At 40.4% G+C, this 19,511-nt stretch overlaps 1 long non-coding RNA gene across 3 annotated transcripts in view; it reads right to left on the reverse strand.

Annotated features, from left to right (window-relative positions):
* Nucleotides 1-1,827: 1,827 nt before the first annotated feature.
* The window catches only part of LOC109551927 (uncharacterized), a 30,198-nt gene continuing 12,514 nt past the window's right edge, over nucleotides 1,828-19,511 (reverse strand). Inside the window, exons 2-5 of one of the 3 annotated variants that reach the window (XR_012331364.1) lie at nucleotides 14,472-14,544; nucleotides 13,344-13,460; nucleotides 11,008-11,722; nucleotides 1,828-8,490 (exon numbers count right to left, since the gene is read on the reverse strand). This is a non-coding gene — a long non-coding RNA (uncharacterized lncRNA). The remainder of the gene's footprint in view (nucleotides 8,491-11,007; nucleotides 11,723-13,343; nucleotides 13,461-14,471; nucleotides 14,545-19,511) is intronic. The other 2 variants (XR_002178634.3, XR_012331363.1) reach the window with 2 other exon arrangements.

Raw genomic sequence — 19,511 nt, forward strand, 5'->3', positions numbered from 1 at the left:
TGCAGTCAAAACCAGACATCACCACATGCTAAGTGGAAGACCTACAGATAGAATACTAAAACCCCACACAAATAGGAAAGCAGTATTTACATGGCACAGCCAGTCCAGGGTCAAGTACGTCTGAGCATAAAGAGAGATCGGAGCTGGGAGAAATACCAGGTGTGTGTACCTGCATTCAGAGAGCACTTGGGCCCCATTAACATACCTACACTGAATGTCTAGTATAGAAATGGTTGAGACATCATTCTCATATCTGATACCAGATTTCTTCACCTTTAATGAGAGTGCATACAGTACAGCAGTTAAAGCCCAGGCTTTGGATCCAAAAGCCCAGGCTCTGGACCCAAACATATCCAGGCTCAGATCCTACTTCCCTGAACTATACTTTTCTCAAGCCAAATGGGAATAATAACAATACCTCCCTTCCTAAGGTAACTGTAAAAATTAAATGAAAATATGCACATAAAGTACTGACTATAATGCCTAGCACATCCAGAGAACTTAAAAATTATAAGCAATCGTCATCATATATTAGCTTATAGGTGAATTTCTTTTTTTGGCTACTTGAGATAAATGGTTAGAGATTGAATCAGTTTCCTTGAATCTCCAGCAATACCAGCAAACATACTGATAACATTAATTCCAACACTGTGATTATAATATGTTTATTTTTTATTTATTTATTTTTTTTGCGGTACGCAGGCCTCTCACTGTTGTGGCCTCTCCCGTTGCGGAGCACAGGCTCCGGACGCGCAGGCTCAGCGGCCATGGCTCACGGGTCCAGCCGCTCCGTGGCATGTGGGATCTTCCCGGACTGGGGCACGAACCCGTGTCCCCTGCATCGGCAGGCGGACTCTCAACCACTGCACCACCTGGGAAGCCCTATAATATGTTTATTTTAAAAGTGAGTTTCATGAGTTTTTAAAAATTCCACCTATCATTGTCTTTATTTTTATTTATTTTTGTCCTGTTAAGGATACTTTTTTTTTTGTAATTCTATATATTTGAAAGTCCTTGTAGAAATTATCATAATCTTACTCATTTCTTTAGTTTAACATTTCTGAAGTAGCTAGCACATAATAGTGTTTCTTTAGAACAGTAACTTGTCATGTGTTGAAATTATATCTTAAAAGCATAAACTTCTATAAAATATTAGAGCCCATTTTAGGTGAAGTCATTTTCTTCTTTCAATAATTCTGTGTGTGCAAAGATTTAAGACCAGAGGCAGTAAAATTCATAGTCTGAAAGGGCTATCAATCTTCAGGTAGCCTGAAGGACATAACACATTGTTAATGTTTAATAATAATGTATCTTATCATTAATACTGACTTCTTCTTTGCTTTTAGAGTGTTTTAGAGAATCTTCAATGGATGTGCCACCTTGTGGGGTTAGTTGTACCAAGAACTTGAATATGGAAGCCACCGATGTTCACAGCGTCATCACTGAGGTCTTTGCACACCAAGTCGATCTCCGTAGATTTCAGGATTGGTTAATTCAGTGCTAGATCACCAAGGACCCAGATGCTATCTCTCCATTCTGCTATTTCCAGTGTGTCACCTTTATCCTCAGGCTGTCTGCCTTTCTCATAACTTCCCAACCAGGCCTAAGAGTGTCCGAAGGGAGAAGAGGAGTCTGGCTTACTCATTTTTTTTTTTTTTTTTTTTTGCGGCACGCGGGCCTCTCACTGCTGTGGCCCCTCCCGCTGCGGAGCACAGGCTCCGGACGCGCAGACCCAGCAGCCACGGCCCACAGGCCCAGCTGCTCCGCGGCACGCGGGATCCTCCTGGACCGGGGCACGAACCCGCGTCCCCTGCATCGGCAGGCGGACTCCCAACCACTGAGCCACCAGGGAAGCCCTATGCATCCTTTTTTAAACTTTTTTCTATGAAAGAAAAGGATTTAGCTTTCTTCTCCGCACCATATAATGCCCCTTCCTAGTCCCCCATCCTCCCATCAGAGTCACATCACAACTTTGATTAGAGAGATAGTCAGTGTTTACATTCTGATGACTATTTGGACTTTATTCAAACTGAGTCAGAAGTTGTACTATGATTTATATTCCCTTTCCTCTACAACTTTGTGTATCCCCTAGAATTAACAATTACCTATTTTTATTTGCTTATTTTTCAATGTACTTCCTAGCAATTTGACTGCAAATTCTCCATTAATCCTCTAAATTCCTCTCAAGATGTTTGGAGACATTGGCTATCTATCAAATCATATTCCTGAGGAATTTTCTTTCGGAAACTTCTGACTTGTTCTGATCTGGGCTGGCTGCCATTTGGGGGTCTTTCTTTAACATCAACCTAGATGTTCTCTTTCCCTGTCTCTTCTTTCAGCAGTTTTCTTTCTTGGTTTACTCCTTAGTTTCTGTGGTGCACACCCTCCAGTCACCTCCCTAAAAAGGAGTGGATCAGAGGTAAATTTATGAGATCTTGACAATGTCTCTGTCTTATCTTCATTTGATTGATAGTTTGGTGGGTATAAAATTACAGGCTGGAAATCATTTTGCTTCTGATACTTTTGAGGACATTTCTCTACTTTCTTTTAGTTCCCAGTTTTGCTGTTGAAAAATCCAGAACTATTCTGATTCATGACTCTCTTTTGCACAGGCGGTTTTCTTTCCCCTCTAGAAACTTGTAAGATCTTACCCGTGTCCTCTGTGCTGTGAAATGTCTTGAGACTATGTGTTGATTTGAGTCTGTTTTCATCTATGTTGATGGTCACTCAGTCAGCTTTATTTCCTTTAGTTCTAGGAAATTTTGTTGAACCATTTCCTCGATGATTTCTTTGCCTCTGTTTTTTTCCAGTTCCACCTGATGAATCTTTTTTTTAATTGCCAATGTAATGAGCAAAAAAAAATAAATTTTAAAAGGCTCAATTTTCATTTCTGTGGTTCCTAGTGATGTGGCCTATCTTTTCATACTACCTTTACTATCTTTATTTCCTAGGTTAATTATCTCTTGTATCCTTTGTCCATTGCATTCTCTTCCTTTCTAGCAGGTCTATATTTAAAACTGAGGGGAAAAAACCTAGCCTATGTTTAAGTAAAAGATTCTTCAACCATTATAAAAGTAAAACAAGAAGAAACAAAGGAAGAAAAGAGCTTAGGTTGTCCCACCCCAAAGACAGCCAGCCACAGTGGATATTTTGGTGTTTTCTTCCATCCTCCTTTTCTTTTCTTTCTATGCATATGATTTTGGACTGTGCTGTTATCTGACAAAGTTGTGATCAGCTTGTTTGTACAATTGTGTGCCCTACAATCCTACCTTTATTTTGAAACCTCTAAAGAAGGCACTTTGGAAGGTGTGAGTCACTCAGTCCTTTTAAAAATTTTTTTATCAAGGCGTTTTCTCCTATAAAATCCTAATTTTCACTCTACCCACACAGCACTTGCTCTGAAATCAAGGCAGGGAAAAGGCTGCACCTCTGGGGACATGTGTAACTGGAAAATCTTAAAATAGTTCTGTAAGGAAAGGGAGTGAGTTTAAGATAAAAGTTGTGAATCTCTAAGTTTCCAAGCTCAGGAATTCCCCACTCTTGGGACAGCTTCCTGATTGCTCTTTCTTTCCCGCACGAACTGTGCCCAGACCCTCTCACTCTCCCCATCTAAGACCCAGGTCCTTGCGTCACCTCTCCTCCCTCACTGCCCGTTCTAGATCCCGGTGGTCCAGGTATCTTCCTGACTCACTTCCTTGAAGTCTCACTGCCCAGCCACACATCCTCACCCACTCCTGGTCCACACTCCCAATTCCCTCCACCCTGCACAATCATTTCTTTTGTTCCTCATTACACACATTATTGTGATTATTCCTTATGCTGTGTCCCCTCCCCACCCCACTCTCACATTTAGGGATCTTAGTTATTGTTCACTGATGTATCCAAGAATAACTAGGACAGTGCCTGGTACACAGTATGTGTCCAAAAGTATAAGTCTTGCTGAGAGAATAAGTGATTGCTCAAAGCAGCACCCTAGATACTTTTACCACCCTGGTTTTCTCCCACCTTCATTGTGTCGATTTCCAAACTTGAATTTACCCAACACCCATTTTCTCAGCCTCTGATGCTGTGGCTTCTGCTATTTTCAGGCTGCTGAGAGCTGCTGGAGAAAATCACAGATGTCTGCCAAGTGGATCCACCACAAAAATCATATTGCTGAACCTCATATGTGCCTTTAATCGTGCCTAACAATCTTTGTATGTATCTCACATTGCTTCCCTAGCAAATTCCACACTGTGATGTTCTAAGACATCTTTCCTTTTCGAATTTGCAAAGAGTCAGACTTGTGGCCCAACCATAGCCAATGTTCAGGCTTGAGCAATTGTTTTCATTTTTGTAACAGGTTCTTTCCAGTTCTTATTTTTTCTCTATTCTTGTTGGCCTCTTTCCCTCACCTACTTCTAACCTAGGCAATCTTGCTGAACTTTAAATCTACTCACAAGCTGCCTTAGGTCATTTTGTTTTAACAGAGAGGGTTATAAGTTTGTTGTTGTTGATTTTTTTAATGTTCTTAGATGATTTTAAAGCTTTTTGTAGCTTAATTTTGATGGCCATGTCATATTCTAATATATGATAATGTACTTGCCTTTACTAGTGTTGGACATACACATATTATTCCATTTATTTTATCATAAAAACCTAGGCACATAAATCTTTATTTTGCATTTCTGCAAATTCCTTATGGTAGATTCCTAGATTTATTGGAGTCAAAAGGTATAAGCATTTTAAGACTCATGATAAATGTTGCCAAATTTCTTTTCAGAAAAATGGTACTGATTTATGTTCCTACCAGTCACGGTGATCATTTCATTATACCCTCACCAGTACTAGCATTCTTGTTTTATCATTTTTTTCCAACTGGATAGACACAGAATGTTTCATTTTAACTGCATCTCTTTGGACATTTGTGAATATGACATTTTTCACATATTCATTAACTATAGGTACTTTTCTTTTTGTGAATTGTCTATTAAATATTTTTCCCCATTCATTTGTTGAGGTATTCGTGTTCTTGGTCATTTTATCTGTTTACTTGAGAAATTTATGGCAGTAATTTTGTGTAATGTTTACTAGAAATAATTTTCCAGCTTGATAATTGTCGTTTTATTCTTTTTGTTCTCTTTTGCTTCTTTATATGTACACACTGTTTTTAAATCTTGTTAGAGCTATGTATCTTTGCCTTTGGGGTCTTTGCATTTGTTTTTAACCTTGGAGAGTCTTCTCTGATCCAGAAATTTGAAATTGTCTTCCAGTTCTAATTTTTAGTAGTTTGACATTTATAAAAGTTATTCTTCATATACTGGCATGCATTATGATATAAATTTTTTCCCCAACTAGCCAACCACTTGGTCCAGTTTTGGAGTTTTAACTGGACCAACAAATAATAGCCTTTCCCCTTCATGAGTTAGAAACCAATTAAGAGATAAAGACAATGCAGGCCGATGTTGTCTCCTTTATTTCTGGATAAAGCTGATTAGAATACATAATTTAAGATTAAACTGCCAAAATAGTCTGTTAATACACCTCACCCCTGGATTAAGCTGCCTGGGCCACCTGAACCAAGGCCCTGCTAGACCACAGTGAATCCCCAAAGGGCAGAAACAGGAACTTCCTCAATAAGGGGCCACAGAGCAGAGGGCAGAACAGCACTCAGCTTCTCTGCAGCCCAGCAGATCCAAGAGAGGACGGGTCTGAGCCACTCACACTCTATTTCTTCTAAACTCATCAGTGAGGTGTTTTCCTCCTCCTACCCTAGGGAATAGAAAGTGACGGCTTGGGAGAGAAGTGGGATGTGGGACTCTAGTTGAAGACCCGTGCACAGAAACACACACTTAGCAACACTTTCCCTCCAATCCTTCCTCTTACCCCCACCAATAAATATCTAGGACCATTCATTGGAGAATCCCCCACTTCCGTCCTGTGCTGTGTACCATCTTTATCATCATCATATATATTCTATGGGCTATTTCTGGCCTATCTATTCTGTTTCCCTAAACTATACTAGCAGTAGAAATAAACTGAAAACATTATTGTTCCTTTCTGTTGTCTTTTACTTTCTGGGAAAACGAATCCCTCTCCACCATCCACATTTTTTTTTTCTCAAAATGTATTAGTTGCCCCTGTGCCACAACTACTGAGCCCGCGCACCTAGAGCCCATGCTCCCCAACACGAGAAGCCACCGCGACGAGAAGCACGCTCATTGCAATGAAGAGTAGTCCCTGCTCGCTGCAACTAGAGAAAAGCCCACACACAGCAACACAGCCAAACACAGCCAAACATAGATAAATAAAATAAATAAATTTATTTTTAAAAATGTATTAGTTACTTTTGCTGGTTGTCCTCTAGCTGCACTTTAGAATGATTTTGTCATATTCCAGAAATAACTCTATTGGGATTTTTTTTTTTTTTTTTTTTTTTTTTTTTTTGCGGTATGCAGGCCTCTCACTATTGTGGCCTCTCCTGTTGCGGAGCACAGGCTCTGGACACGCAGGCTCAGCGGCCATGGCTCACGGGCCCAGATGGCCCGCGGTATGTGGGATCTTCCCAGATCGGGGCACGAACCCGTGTCCCCTGCATCGGCAGGTGGACTCTCAACCACTGCGCCACCAGGGAAGCCCTCTATTGGGATTTTGATTGGAGTTATAACTATAAATTAATTTGGTAGGAAATTGACATCTTTATAATATTCAGTTCTCCCATCCAAGAACACAGTATGGTTCTATTTACTGAAGTCTTCTTTTATACTTTGTAGTAAAATCTTGTCATTTATTCATATAAATCTCTCATATTTCTTGTTAAGGGATTCCTAGGTATTTCATCTCTTTTGTTGCTATTGGGAGTGCAATCTTTTTTTCTGTTATGTTTCCTCACTCATTATAGTTAGTAAATAGAAAATCCGGTAATTTTCAGATACTTATCTTAACATATATGCATGTATCTTTCATATATTAAGTCATTCTTCTCACTCTTTTATTCATGTCAATACTTTCTTCCTTTGGCTTTCCAGACGGGAGCTTTCCAGTTGGTACGCTGCATGGGGTCCACTGCTGTGCCGAGAGGGGGACTCGGGTGCTCTATAAGACACTGACTGCCCAGCAGTCAGGGAAGGTCTGGTGCGGCCACTTGTAACTAATCACCTACATTCAAGAAGCTCCTTGGAGGCTCTAGAGAGAACCCTAAGCAGAGGAGCTCTGATTGTGTGAGATCACTATTAGCAATGAGCAGAACCGGCCACATCCCGCACACCTCGCTTTGCGGCAACCTGTTAAACAAGCTCAAGGGTGCCCTCCAGCCAGGATGCCCCCTCTGTGCCAGCTGCAGAGCACATCTCTGCCTTGTGGCCCTAGAACCATGGAACTGCTGGAGGGGTTTGGGTACCAGGTGCCCATGGTGCCCAGATCACAGCCCAAGGGGGCTCAGGGCAGGCACTTCACAGGTGGCAGCTTGGAATCTTGGTCGTGACACAGGAGATGCTGCCACGTATTTCTGCTGATGGATTCTTTTAGTGACATTCAAGCTACTTGCAAGGTGACTGCTCTAATAACACCTGTCTTTTCCTCACATTAGAGCTTCGTCACTACTTTGAAGTACATGATATGAAAAAGCTATATTGTTTTGAAAAATCTATTTGCATCATCACAGCAAATTGCAATATCACATCTGTCTATAAAGCAGAAACTAACACACCATTGTAAAGCAATTATACTCCAATAAAGATGTTAAAAAAAAAGAAAAAAGAATGAAAAAACTGTTAGATTTTCCTGGCAACTATTATAAATTTTTTTAATTAAATTAAATATTTTAAATTAGCAATTTATATGAACAAAGTTTCTCATTCGTGTTGACTAGCAAGAGATGATCATTAAAAACTCAACACCAAGAAATGCTGATGACCCCTTATATAATCTTATATTATTCTCATATTAAAGATTTAGGCATATAATCTTATATTAAAGTTACATCCGGAGAAGTAAACCTAAGTATCTAGGTAAATAATCTGAGAATATTTTACATGGAAGTTTTATATAAATTCAATATTGAATATCTTTTGTAATACATTATGATTTATTTTTATTACCATAATTATATAATATAAAAACACACTAAAATTTTTTCACCAAGCCACAGATAATTGCCTGCAAATCCCCTATGGCTTACTCCAATATATCTTATAGATACTGTCATTTTCTTCAAGGGCCATGCGTGGAAAAGGGCTGAGAATCTCTGTTTTAGAACAGTAAACATATCATCTGCAAACCATGATAGTCATGCACTTTCTTTTGTAATAGACTTGTTATCTCTGCTTTAAGCCTTTGCAACAACAAACACGTCCACACAAAAAAAGAAAAAACACACAAAAAAACCAACTGTGGGTTTGATCCAATCACTTCCTGTGCCATCAGGCATCCCATTTTTCTCCTGAACCATTAATCTCTTCCTCTCCTGGGCACCTTCCCTTCAGCTTAAAAAAACACGATCAAATTCTCCATCTGAAAAAGGAAGGAATATTCCATCAGCTTTGCATTCTCAAGCAAGTATTTTAGCTCTCACCTTCTGTTCATCACCAAACTTTGTCAAAAAATGTTTATGCTGACTTCTCCTCCTCCCTCTGCCCTCATTTACTCCTCAGTTTACAATAGTCTGGCTCCTGCTCTGGCCATGCTACCAAAATCATCTCAGATGATCATCTCCTTTGTGCAAAACGCTATGGTCTCTTTTCAGTCCTCATCATCCTTGGCTTCTTTGCTGACCACCCTCTTTCCCCATTTTTAAAAGCTATCATTTATTGAGCACTTCTTGTGATTCAGGAATTGTGCTAAGTGCTTTATTTAGATTACTGAATTCAATCTTCATGATAGCCTTATTTTAGATAAGCCTTACTCTAGATAAGCCTTACTCTACCCATTTTACAGATGAGGAAACTGAGACTCAGAAACATAAGCAAAATTCCCCTAGGTCTCACAGTAAGTAAGGGGTAGTATTGGGCATTCATATGTCCAAAATCTTTTCAATCCCTTGTTGTCTTCTATGAAATTTTGTTTGCCTTGTTCTTTAATCTTATCCTGTATCTCTGTGGCTTGTTTCCAAAGTTAGGGAAATTTTCGGGAATTCCCTGGTGGCCCAGTGGTTCGGACTCCAAGCTCCCACTGCCGAGGGCCTGGCTTCAATCCCTGGTCGGGGAACTAAAATCCCACAAGCCACGTGGTGCGGCCAAAAAAAAAAAAAAAATTAGGGAAATTTTCACTCATTATTCTTGCAAATATTTTTTCTGAAGTTTCCTCCTTCTACTCTCTTTCTGGGACTCTAATGGCATGAATGTTAGATCTTTTGGTATGCTCCCACAGGAGAGAGAGGGGCTATGCTCTTCCTACCGTCAGCAAATCTTTTGTTTTTTTCTCTGTTGTTCAGATTGGATAATTTTCATTGATTTGTCTTCGCATGTACTGACTTTTTCTTCTGTTATATCCATTCTGCTATTCAGTCCATCTGGGGACTTTTTATTTTGGTTATTGTATCTTTTTAGTTCAATATTGTATCTGGTTCTTTTTATATCTTCTATTTCTTTGCTGAGACTTTCTATCTTTCCATTCATGTCAAGACTGCTTACCTTTACTTCTTGGAGCATTTCTCTAATAGCTACTTAAAAGTGATAATTCCAAAATCTGTTGGCTGCTGTCACTTATCTTGTCCCCTGTGAGTTGACATTTCCCTGGTTCTTTGTATGATGAGTAATTTTGGATTGCACCTTTGATACTCTGATTGTTGTGTAATGAGACTCAGGTTCTTGTTTATATCCTATGGAGAATTTTGATATTTCTGTCTTAGCAGGCAATCGATCTGGTTGGGTTCAGGTCACAAGTTCTGACCCGCCTTCTATGGGTTGCAGTTCTAACGACAGTTCGGTTTTCCGAGTCTTTGCAGGCTATTGGGATCTGTGCCCTGTATGTGCCATCCAGTGACCAGTGTGGGACCAGCATGGTGGCCTGTCCCATACTTCAGTTCTCATAGTCTTTGGCAATCTATTTAGGGCCATGTCTATACATGTACAGGCCAAGGGTGAGCACAGGGATTCATAAACAACTTGATGAGGTTGATTTCCTGAACTCTTCTCTCCCCATGATCATCTTATCTTTTCAGTTCCGTGGGGCTTCCCTTTTCAGTCTGGGTGTTTAGCTACCTGGTTCTGCTGTCCACTTCCTACAACATGGAGTGTACATTCCCAGACATGGACTATGCACTCCATATGGTAGGGTCAATTAAGTGCCATGTCCACCCCTGGACCAGTAACAGTCAGCAGGGGCGTCTCCTTGAGCTGATGGCTTACACCAATTAGGACACTCCTAAGGGACTGAGGATGATTGACATTTGACAAAACTGGGCTCTGTGAAGAACAGAGACATGGCCGTTGGGTAGACAACCAGTAGTGTTTAGCCAGTGCTTCTTTCCTCCTTTTCTTCCCTAAACCACTAAATGTCAGCACCACCCTCCCAATCACCCAAGCTTAAAACCTCAGAGTTTTCTTCCCCTCTGTGCTTCTCCTCCCCATTCTGTAAACATCCAGGCAGATGCTCAGCCTAAACATGCCTCCTCATCAAGGCCTCTCTCTTCGATCCTCTCTGTCTAGCCACATTTTAATTTTAATTTAAAAAAAAAATTTTGGCCGTACCCCGTGGCATGTGGGATTTTAGTTCCCCGACCAGGGATCAAACCCACACCTCCTGCATTGGAAGCACAGAGTCTTAACGGCTGGACCACCAGAGAAGTCCCCTAGCCACATTTTAAAGCTCTCCTTTCCTGCTTCAGATTTCCCTTCTCTGTGGTTAGCTTCTAAAAGCAGAGAGGAACTGATCATCAAACTCCCCTGGCCTACAGAAGAAAGTCCTCAGCACTGTGATCAAGGCCTCCCCGCATCTGCCCTAACTTCTATGCCTAGGGTCACACGACACCCCTCTACCCCCCAACACTCCACCAGCTACATTGGACTAAAAGTCAGTCCTTAAACATACCCTGTATTTTGTGCCTTTTGTTCCAGCTGTGTCCTCCTAAAAGACCCTTCTACGCAATCACAGGATTCAAGGCTCAGCTGAGACACCATGAAGACTGAGACCACACAGAGTTAGCATTCATCTCCCTTTCCCCCGAGGCCTTGTGGACATTTCTACTGTAGCTCTTGATCGCGATGCCTTGAGTTGCACTGTTGTCTCCTTCACTACAGCATGAGCTACTTAAGACGTGAGACCCATTCTCGTTCTCTTTTGTAGCCTCTGCAGTTCCTGGCCCAGTACCTCAGACACAGTAGATACTGAAGACATGGTTGTTTCATTAGATTCAGTTAAATGGACTTGACTCTATAGGCTCTGGTATAACTTCTTGGGATCAAACCAATCTAGAAAAATAACTTTCTCCTTTTAATAAGCTTCTGTGGGTGTTTTATTCAGAAGGGCATTTAATAGAAATTATTCTCTCCCCAACGTAGGTGAGCTGGGTGCTCACCTCTATGCCACTATAGCTCCCTGTACCCCTCATTTTATATCATTCATCATTTTTCAATTACTTGATTAGTATCTGTTTCCCCACCTCACGCTTTCATATCATTCTTTGAAGGCAGGGACTAACCTTTCTTTTTCTCCACTCTATGTCTGACACCTACCACAGTTTCAGGTTTGCAGAAAGCACCCACAAGTATTTATTCTTTGAATGGAGTTGAGTAAATAAGGGCTACTGAGAAGAGATAAACAGAGGTTTATTGCATTGCAAACTGCAGTGATAAGAAATAAATTCAGACATCTAGAGTCAACTGACCAAGAGAAAAAAGAAAACACCATATATAGTCTACGTTTATCAAGACAACCTTTGCCTTTTCCTTCTCCCATTCTCTTTCTCCCTCTTTCTTAATTTCTCCAATTCTTTATTCTCCCTCCTTGTTTGTACATGGGGATGGGGCTGCCAGTTGTCCCCTCATTTCCATTCTCATCTTCTTACATGTGAATAGAGTCTCTAGCTTGTCATAAGGCCACTTAAGTAAAGCTGACATTTCTTAGCCCCCTTTGTGGCTTGGTGTAGCCATTTGACTAAGTTCTGGCCAGTGGGATGTAAGTAGAATGAGGTATGCAACTTTGGGACTATACCCTTGAGAGAAAGCTGTGTGCTCTCCCTTTCCATCTCTCCCCTTCCCAACAGCTGAAATGCAGATGTGCTGGCTGGAGCCAGAACAGTCACGTTGGCCCACAAAGTAGAAGCTGCATGTTAAGTGTAGTAAGAAGATCAAAGAAGCCAGATCCCTAACTCCACGTAGCCACCAGACCCACCCTGGCTGCTTCTACCCACATTGTTAGGAAAGTGACCTAGAGAAATGTCTATTTTATTAAACTTTGTCTCTAAAATAACACCAATACTTACCTCCTTAATAATACAATGCATGGCCATTTTTATGGCCATTTTTCCCAATAGAAAGAAAAAAAAAAGATAAAGGTACCTTTGAAAAATCCTACTCATAGACCAAAACTCTTGGCTATACACCATGTGACAATACTTCTATCATCTGGAACCTACCTCCAGAAGAGAATGATATGGGCTGTCGGTGCACAATATCTCATTTCCAAAGGATAATATGTTACCACAAAGGAATTAATGCAAGCAAAAGACATTTTGCAAAAATTTTATGTCTTGCTCTGTGTCTTGAAAAATTATGGATACTTGCTACTTTGGGATATTTCTATTAAAAAATAAAGTTGACCTTTCAGTGTCTAAATGAGAAAGGAAATGTTATAATTGGATGTCTACTGAGAATCATCTTGGTTATAAGAAAGGGGTTAGACTATAAGCATTTGGACTTTTGGGACAAAAGAAAAACATTACTGATTATTATTTAATGTTACCTTGAGTAGATAGCAAAAAGGATTCTATTGAAAAAGCCCTTTGAATTATGTTTGTCTCTCAGAGTTCTGAATCTTTCATTCACTTCTCAATAAAAATAAGTAACTACTTAATTTATCGTCTGGCAAAGCGAGGGGAATTATTGGCCCAGAATCCCCCTAAAACACCTAGAGTAAGTACTGAAATGTGTGCATTTCATTAATTTAGCCACTGAGAGCTTTGATTACTTATTCATATTTATGCAACTTTTCAAACTTATTGATAACAATAACTTCATATTTTGTATTTTTTTTAAAAAGTAGTCTCTTAGCATTCTTAGATTTAACCTCATGGTTTCTAATATCCATGAAAAACTTGGGAAGTATATGGTATGATATTACATAATTGCTGCAGTTCACAATGGAAATTGGATCCTAGAATGATCTATTTGACAGTTCACAATGTCTGGGAACGTTCAGGATCTCACCTCTCAGCATTATGACTGTCCTGTCTCTTCAGCAGGAAGCTTGCCTGGTTCAATAGACTTTGTTCATCAAGAAATCTGATGAAGGTTTCCTTCTATAGAGTCTAGGGTTTGTGGTTCCTGAAGGACAAAGAGAAGAGACTATTTCCTTTCAAAGCCCTTTTGTTAGTCCTTATTGACAATAGAGCGAATCGAGTGTTAGTTACTGGTCCCTCTTCCTTACAAATCATTCCCTTGTTGAAGGGACAGAGCAAATATTACTGGTAGGTGTGCAGTTTGGAAGGAGACTATCACTCAAGAGATCTCAAATGAGTAAAGGCCCTTCACAGTGGCTTCCGAGCGTTCATTGCTCTGTTCAAGAACCTAGCACATGAAAAAAAAAAAAAAAGAAAAGAAAAAAGGGCTTCCCTGGTGGCGCAGTGGTTAAGAGTCCGCCTGCCGGTGCAGGGGACACGGGTTCGTGCCCCGGTCCGGGAAGATCCCACATGCCGCGGAGCGGCTGGGCGCGTGAGCCATGGCCGCTGAGCCTGAGCGTCCGGAGCCTGTGCTCCGCAACGGGAGAGGCCACAACAGTGAAAGGCCCGCGTACCGCAAAAAAAAAAGAACCGAGCACAGGGTCATGTACACAGCAGGTGCTCAACAAATATCTGCTGAATGAATAAACAAATAGATTCAGTGCATAATGCAAGAAAACGTAAGAAATACTTCCTGCCTTCAAAGAGTTTACCAGTCATACATACACATTACTTAAATTAAAAGAAACCAATTTCCTAAGAAGCAAAGGATTAGTACAGATTTTAAGTACTGTAGCTTTCCTGGAAGGTCATTCTCTAGGGCACAGAATGAAAAAGTTGATAGGGCAAGAACTGGGGCTGTGTGTGGAAGGCTCGAGCTGGCTGGCTGAGAGCTTGGAGTCTGCTGTGGGTCACAGGGAGCTACTGTGGTTTGCTCCATTGGAGGAGACAGACAGGAGGGGGCAGGGAGACCACTTGGGGGCAACCGCTATCTGGTCCACATGACCAGGAAAGAGTCTCAATTAGGGCAGTGGCGGGGCAATGGAGAAGAGGAATGACAACATCGAGAAGGACAGCGAACGTCCCCTGTGGGCGCCAAGAGGTAAACCCGCAATACCTCTTCCTGGAATTTCAGCTGGTGAGTCAGTCAACCGTGGGCTGCTTTGACACAGGGTGGACTAAAATCAGCTCTAGAGTAGAAAAAAACTTTTTATAAAACAGCTCTATTAGCTTTGTTTACATTTTTTTCGGAAACACACAAGGTCATTTATTTTAAAAAATACACAAAGTATACAGAAACAATAAAATGTACCCCAAATCCCACTCCCACCCACCAAGATTACTGCTATTATTTTAGTGAATACCTTTCCTCACATTCTTCTATGCACAGATACACACAAAGTACGAAAGAATCTTATTAAGATGCAATCATTCCATATATGCTGTTCCTGAATCAATTTTCCTTCCCCCCTAACATGTTGTAAACATTGTTCCATGTTGATCAATATTGACTTACATATAACTATGTCAATTTGTTTGCCTATATCACAATGTTCCACTAATGGATATTTAGATTCTCACTCTGTGTGTTACTGTAAACAATCCTGCGATTAACCTTATTATGTATATTATTTTTCAACTGTATGATTATCTCCTAATGCAAATCTAAGAAGTTGGATTGGCTAGGTCAAAGGTATGTATCATTTTATGTTTTGATACATATTCCCAAACCATATGGGATACAAAACCCTCCAGAAAAGTACATTCATTTATTTATTTACTCAATAACTATTTTTTGAGCACCTACTATGTACCAAACATTGTTCTATATGCGGGGAATACAATAGTGAATAAAATGGACAAAGTCTCTGCCCTCATGGAGTATACATTCTAATGCAGGACAATAAGCAATAAACAAACAATTAAACATATAATATATTGTCAAATAGTGGTAAGTGCTAGGAAAGCAAAATAAAACTGAGTAGGGGGCTGGAGAGTCCCAGGGGGCAGGGGGAGGGAAGAGAGTGTTTTACATAAGATGGCAGGGAAGAGACTATGAGAAAGAGACATGGGATCCAATGTGTGAATGACCATGGGGACAGTGGTGCAGAGAAGGAACAGGAAGGGCAAAACATCTGACGTGGGAACATGCCTGGCGTGTTTCATGGCCAAAAAGCCAGTGTCTCTGGAGCAACTCGAACAAGAGGGAGAGTTGTGGGAGATGCCGGTGGAGAGGTGGCCAGGTCAGAGCAGAGAATTAGGGATGAGAACTTGTAGAGGTGTTCTAACTGATTATGATATTGGCCGAAGGAATCTGAGATTCTAGTCTGAAACTTTTAAAAGGAGAAGGAGAAAGAAGGAACTGGGTCTGCTTTAGTTTGTCTTACCACTTCTCAGTCTTCTATTCATTAGACCCTGCTTAGTGGACGTCTGCACTCTTTCTCCCTCACCACTGCCCACCCAACCCCGCTTTCCCACTTATAAACGGCATCTTTCCCACTTATAAACAGTTCCGGCAAGGAGGGAACACAGGTAGGACTTCATACCTGAGAGGTGATTTAAGCTTCCCTTATGTTCATTATGCAGGTCTTACCTCACAATACCTCCCAACTTCAATCAGATTTGAAAACTCCTTTTGCCAGCCTCTTAACTACGCTGAGAGATTCTCTGCTCCCCTGATTGGAGACCCTCTGTCACCCTAACAAAAACTCAGGCAGCCTCGTGGGCTTATCATGGCTGACTTATACTAACTTACCCAAGCCCTCCTAACACAGAATTTTTAACATGGAAGGTGGTCTATAAATATTTGCTGGATAAACAAAAGAATGTATGCACAATTTTTCTCTGAAGGCGTCTTTACTTTGTAGGAGCTCTATTCTACTACTTTAATTAGCATCAGTTTCAGAGGATACATTCTGACCATGTTCTCCATGTTTTGATGCACTTTGATTACAGCTCCCTAAGCCCTGCCTTTGAGTGTCTCCTTACCATCTGCTGGGAAGGTCCAGGGGATTTAAATGTGCCTAAGGAGAGCACTTATAGACAATGCTTAGGGCAAGCCTTGAGTAAACTCAGGGCTTCACTCTTTTCCAAGATATCTGCCTGTGATGATGATTTCTTCTACAGTGATATTCGAGAAATTGCACAGCGAAAAAGGACTAAGTTAGAGCAAAACAAATTTTTTTAATTAAAAGCAAAAGGTGATTTGCTGACAATGGAAATTGCAATGTTGGTTAATTTACTGTTCTTCAGTTTAAACAAAATTAATAATAGCGTTTTCTTCTGGTTATAAAAGTACTTCGGGGGCTTCCCTGGTGGCGCAGTGGTTGAGAGTCCGCCTGCCGATGCAGGGGACGCGGGTTCGTGCCCAGATCTGGGAAGATCCCACATGCCACGGAGCGGCTCGGCCCGTTGAGCCGTGGCCGCTGAGCCTGCGCGTCCGGAGCCTGTGCTCCGCAACGGGAGAGGTCTCAACAGTGAGAGGCCTGCATACCGCAAAAAAAAAAAAAAAAAAAAAAGTACTTCGTACTCATTCTAGACAAAATTTAAAATATCAAAAAGCATAAAGGAGAAAATAAAAATTACTCATAATCCATTATCTGCAGATAGGCATTGTTGACATTCTGTTGGATTTCCTTCCACTTTAAACATCATTATGATCGTACTATACATCTATGGTTTTATATCTCTTTTTCACCTGACAACAAATTCTGAACATTTTCCCCAAAATACGTTTTTTAATATTATTACTAAAAGATGCACAATGTTCCAGCTATGCCTTTGTCATAATTTATATTATGTGCCTATTATAATTAGTAGAGACCATTAGTTTTCAACCTATATTATAAACTCTTATAAATAATGTTGCAGTGAACATTCTTCTACATAATCATTGTCTAAATCTCTGAACAATGCCCTAAACTAGACCCTCAGAAGTGTAATTATTTGGTCAAAATATATGATTTTCTGGTTTTGTTTTGTTTTTCTTTTTTTTTTTTGCGGTCCGCGGGCCTCTCACTGTTGGGGCTTCTCCCGCTGCGGATCACAGGCTCCGGACGCGCAGGCTCAAAGGCCATGGCTCACGGGCCCAGCCGCTCTGCGGCATGTGGGATCTTCCCAGACCGGGGCACGAACCCGTATCCCCTGCATTGGCAGGTGGACTCTCAACTACTGTGCCACAAGGGAAGCCCTATATGGTATTTTTTAAAGGTTTTTGATAAGTATTTCAAAACTGCTTTCCAAAAAGTTTATATTAACTTACACTCCCCTCCCACTACTCTAAACCATCCCTCCCATGCCACTGTATTTTAAGAGAGTAGCAAAGTTATGCTGGGTTCAAATCCCAGCTCTACTGTCTTAGGAAAGTTATTTAACCTCACTAAAGCTCAGTTTCCCTGTAAATCGAGGATAGTAACAGTATCTAGCTCATAGGGTTGTTGTGAGGATTAAATTAAATAATATAAAATTGCTTAGTACGGTCCCTAGAACATATCATGTAGTCAATGTTAGCAACTATTACCAGTAACCAGTAAAATCACCCTTCCCCTGATCATTCCAGAGTAATATTTGGGTACAAAATCCCCTAAACACAGTCAGAAAAAGTACCAAGCTTCCCTGTTTAACAAGACTGTTTAAGTAGCTGAAGTCACTCAATTATTGTATCCATACACAAAGCCTCAGCATTCTAAAAATACTAGCCTATTTGGTTTCCACCAGGAAGCAAAGACGGTCTTCTGAAAGGTGTTTTCTGCCCTTTATACATTATTTTAACAATGGTATGCTTTTCTTTATTATTTCAAGGGAAACATTTATTTAAGGGCCAATGGCTCAAATTTGGATTTTTTTTTTCCAGCAAGAGAAGGAATCAACATAAACAGCCTTGTAATTCATCATCATAAACAGATCTCATAAGCATCAATCTACTACATTTTGTCCAGAGCCTCTCAAAAGAGATCAACGTTTTTTTAAAAAAAGTCCCTGAGCAACTTAACAAAGAAAAAGTTATTCCAATTAATGTGAAAGGTCTAGTGGAATTTTGCTTAGAATTCAGTGAGTTTTTTGTTTGCCTATTCCCAGAATTTTTGGTTGAGATGATCCCAAGATAAATAAAATCACTTGTAGAAAGTTGTTTATTAGATAGATGCCCTAAAATTGTTGCATGAAATTGGTTTAGCTCTATTTAAATACAAAATAGATCAATTGCACGTGCTTTATGAGAATATATTTGCTTAACCTTTTTATAGAGTTAAATATTTACTGGGTGTGGGAACATTAGTTCTCAGCTTCTGGAGAAACCACTCAACACTGTTCTGTGTCCATTGTCTAAAAGGATATTACTACCAGCGGGATAAATATACAGAATGTGCTCTAAGGTCTCTGGAGTTCCTTGACATTGGGTAAACTTATGCCACTGGTTAGGAGAGAAACACTGGGGCATTTCATGCTGTGAAAACAACAGAGGAAATGAAATTGTAGGATATCAGAAAAGGCCCTGGCTGCTACTTTCACTTGGAGTTTCTTCTCTGGAAATTTACTAAACAAAAAGCTTTGGTCTGACACCAAAGATAGCATGTGAGAACAGAAAACTGATTCAACTCTTCCCTTTCTGAAGTACAAATATGGCCAATGCTTTCCTGTCCTATTTTCCTTCTCCCTACTCTGAGATCAGTGTTATCAGACCCTGTAAATTTCCCATGCAGTGGGTCCCAAATAAACAGAAGTATACGATAACAAACAGTTGGGTTTAGACATCTTCCTGTTCAACTGCTTTGGCCAGAAAAGATGGGTAATTCCTCCTGTGAGACAGATTAGAGAAAAATTCGAACTTAGAGTTGTCCAGAACCTGAATGAGAAAAAGGTACCCTTTCCTCCCTGCGGCAGTGGGTATCCCTTAGCTCGACAAGCAAAGCACAGGATAGATTTTGCCCTAAACTATCTCTTTGGGCTGCACAATCGTACTGTGTATCCCTAAATTTCATTTTCATAAATGCAATATGTTTTGCTGAATTCTTAACGGTAACACAAGAAAAGCAACAGGACAAATGATAAAATATAACTTCAGACCTCAGCTTTACACTGGAAATCAAAATGTTTTATTGTGGATCTGTATGTGCCCAGCTCTGTGAAAGGCCTGCAGGGGATACAAATGGAAAAGAAA

This window comes from Tursiops truncatus, chromosome 4 (assembly GCF_011762595.2).
Source record: "Tursiops truncatus isolate mTurTru1 chromosome 4, mTurTru1.mat.Y, whole genome shotgun sequence".
In the NCBI taxonomy this organism is placed as follows: Eukaryota; Metazoa; Chordata; class Mammalia; order Artiodactyla; family Delphinidae; genus Tursiops; species Tursiops truncatus.